Below are 3,955 nucleotides of genomic sequence, written 5' to 3' on the forward strand. Positions count from 1 at the left end.
ATGGTCACATTTACAGCAAAATGAAAGGTGGGATAGATGTGGTTAATGAGTTATGCAGTAACTCTGATGTTATTTGAAACACAAAGTGTTGGCCAATGGTTGAGCTTTACTCAATCTTAAATGAGTCAGGCAAACATAGTTTCATAGTTCACAGTGAAAAGAATTAGTACAAATTATGGAGAAATTTTTCATATAGGATTGGGAATGGAATTGATAAGTGGTGAAGTATAACAGAGGAGGAACAGTATATATGTACTCAAAGAACTCAAGAAATATGAAATAGACCACTACATTGACAGGTGAAATACCACAAATACCTCCTAAGAAAACAGGAAGACCAGCAAGATGTCAAATATGACCTATCAAAGAAGTTGGGAAAATAAAACACATGTGTTATCAGTGTAAGTGATATTTGTATATGGAACATGAAGTTCTTACATGTGAAAACTGCCCTGAAATTAGGTATGATAATTGAAATAAAGATTATTTTAGCGGTAGAGTTTTGTTTATAATTTCATTGTAGGTCACCTTGGAATTTATTTCTGCTGTTATTTTTTAGATTTATTAAGCAAACAATGGGTACAGAAAATATTGATGTTTATTCTAAATAGTATATATTTGATATTTTATTGGTTTCATTTTCCTGCTAAGTATGCAATATATAATATAATAAGAAATGCCTGACAAAAGAGGAAGAGAGGAGAGGTAAAAAATATGCCTGCCAAACAGGAAAGGAAAGCTAAACTTAGGTGCTGTCAGTGTAAGCCATGTATTGAACACACTATTGTTGTGTGTGAAGACTGACTTAGATGTGATGATTGAAGCAAAAATTATTTGTGTGGTAGAGTTTTGTTTGTATTTTCAGTGTAGTTCATGTAAGAATTTATTGGTTATTATTTTTTAGGTTTTGTAAGCAAATAAATAGCTAATACTCAAAATGTTCATGTTTATTCTATTCATTACATATAAAATATCTTATTTTACTTTCTTTTTAAGTACACATTTTTAATATAATAAAACTCAGGAAGTTAAAATTGAGAACTCTTCAATAGAAAAACATTAAAAAAATGAATACTATATACCCAGCTTAATGTGCCTTACAAACAATTTGTTGTAAACAATTTTTGCTGTGATGCCCATGGGGAATTATTTATTTTTATTTTATTTTATTTTTTTTTTGGCAGAACCTGGGATTGAACTCAGGTCCTTGCATTTGCCAGAGAAGTGTTTATTCCACTGAGCCATCTCCTCGGCCCCCCATGGGGACTTTTTTTTTTTTCATGGATGTGTATTTTAATAAAAATAATTCTGGGGGCTTGTGAGATGGCTCAGTGGTCTAAAGCACCTACTTAGAACAAGCTAAGCAAATCAGAGGGACCACGGTTCAATCCCCCAGCGCCACATGCCAGCCAGCCCCGCCCCCTGGTGGGCTGAGCTGGCCACACACACACACACACACACACACACACACACACACACAAATAAATAAAAAAAAATAATTCTGTCAAAATACAACAAGAGTTTTTTTTTCATCTCTCAAGTACAATTTTAATAAGATGATTTTTGTTGAATTCGCTCTCAACCCTCCCATGCCCACAAGTTTCATGCTAATGCCAAGTATCAACTTGCGAGGACAAAGGCAGAACCAGTGTGCACAATATGGAGGATGTCTGTTTCAGCTGTAGTCACTAATGGAGGAAAACCCTATGCAAAGAGGTGGGCGCTTGGGGCAGCCAGAAACCACCTTCTAGCCGCAGGTCCAGGTGCCCAGGACTGGTGGTCAAGTAGGGCTCTGCTGTCCAGCTGCCACACGGGCATGCATACCTGAGTTGTGAGCAACCAAAGGAACTTTCAGCTCCAACAGTCCTCTGTCTCTTCTTTGTGCTTGCTTATGGGCTGGGAAGGTGCTGGGTGGCTAGGCAGTCCCCATTTCCCTGTTCTGACAACCTGCACCCAGCCACAGACCCATATGGGTGGAGATAGGAAGTTCTGGCTTTCTTTGAGTGGTCTGCCAGTTCCCACTCTGTAAGGAGCGACCATCTAGCATCAGAGGGGAAAGGAGAGTAGGGAAGGCTTCTCCCCCAGGGCTGGATGACCCAAAAGAGGTTTTTTTCTTAACCCCCACTGGTCAGCCCTTCACCCAGTTGCTCCCAAGTGCCTTCCACACTGCAGGCTCCTGGAAGCAGGCTGATAGGACTGGGTGTACACAAGGGGCTCCTCCAGCTGCAGGCAGGCCTGGACTAGGCAAGACAGCCAGCTAAAGCAGCTTGGTTGTGGCCCTCTCCACAGCTTGTGGGGCAAAAGCATATGTCCCAAAGATGAGCTGTCCAACTGGGACAGACAGCCTCATGGAGAGGAACAGAGTAAACAACTTGGACTCAGCTGAAACAGTGAGATAAGGCACAGAAAACAGGAAGGTGGCCATGGGTACTGAATGTGAGCCAGACAGACACCCAACCCCATGCGGCACACAGCTGTCCAGAGCCCTCCTGAACCCTCTTGTCAGCCACTCCACAACCCAAGTCCAGGCACCCATCCTCAATCCCTGACATACTCCTGAAGGTACCAGCTGCTCAGAAAGTACTGGAAGCCATGCCAACCTAACCAACTCTTCACAGAGCTCATCTACCATTCAGCTTCAGGACTAAAACAGTATTGCCCAATCCTCAGGGATTAGGTTAGTCCTGGCTCTGCCACTAATTTGCTGTATGACTTTGACCAAGTCATTTTGTCTCCTGGGACTGTTTGTTTATCTGTAAAATATTGCTGAAGATACTCTCTGAATTCCACTGCAACTGTTAGAGCCTCTGATTTTAATTCCCAATCCTGGTAGGATGATCATTTTAACAGTCTGATGTTCCTAACCTCTGAGTTTGGAGCCTGGTATTCCCAGCTTTGCAGAGAATGAATTTCCTTTACAGATAGGACAATACCTCCTGCTGGGTTATGGTCTGTGGGATGCCAGCTGGGGCCATGACAGGACCAAGAAAAGAAGCCTATAGGATTATGCCCAAGGCAAAATTCTGGAAGATCTCAGTGTCAGGGCCCTGGCCTTTTACCAGCAATGGTCCAACTCAGTCATTTTACTTGTCCAACTGTGGTCCTTGTGAGGCTTTGTGGGCACAGAACACCTTAAGCCATCCCAAACATTCACATGTCCACTGACATGGAACAGGAGCTTACCTAGCCCAATGCAGACAGGGAATGGAAGTTCAACTTCTGGCTTTTCCAAGGCTGACCCTAATCTTTGCAGGGACTGCTTGCACTCTTACTCACAGTGTGAATCAGGTATGGAAATCTCAGCCTTGGTGTTTCTCTATGTAGACCTCCTCCCTTTCTTCCTCCTGGGTAGCCAGTCTTTTCCTCAGATGGCCCACCCAAGTACTGACAGTCTTCTCAGTCTTTCCTCTGATAGTGAGACAATTTTTGTTCCACCAGCTGTGAGGATCCATCTGAAACAGCTGGTAGGATGTCTGTAAGTCCATGGGGTCCATTCTTCATCCTAAGAGTGGTTGAGGCCAAGATATAGGGAGTGGCCTAGTACAGCTGCAGTGAAGCCTGGCCCAGGGGTCAAGGGTTCCATTCACTCCAATGATAAGCAGCTCCAAAATTTGCCTCCACAAGGTACCGGCTTCTCCACAGAAAGCAGCAATCCCATTAAAGCTGTGTGGCAGTGGTGGAAACCAGGTAGGAAGAAAGCAGTCGTTGTTCTCAAGGGCCTCTAGTCCTGGCAAAGTAGTCTTCCCCTGGCAGCCTGACACACAGCAGCTCTCAGGTGGAAGGCAGGTAGTTTCCAGGCAATCAATTGAGAGAAATTAATTATTTGGCCATCTTAACAACAAGGGAAGGCAGGGCATTAAAGAGAAAAGACAGGGACAAGGCAGGCAGTGAGAGGCAGGGTACAGTGGTAGACAGTGTGCTGGCCAAGGACCCTCTGCGCCCTTGCTTTAGCTGC

This window comes from Octodon degus, unplaced genomic scaffold (assembly GCF_000260255.1).
Source record: "Octodon degus isolate 3935 unplaced genomic scaffold, OctDeg1.0 scaffold00345, whole genome shotgun sequence".
Taxonomy (NCBI): Eukaryota; Metazoa; Chordata; class Mammalia; order Rodentia; family Octodontidae; genus Octodon; species Octodon degus.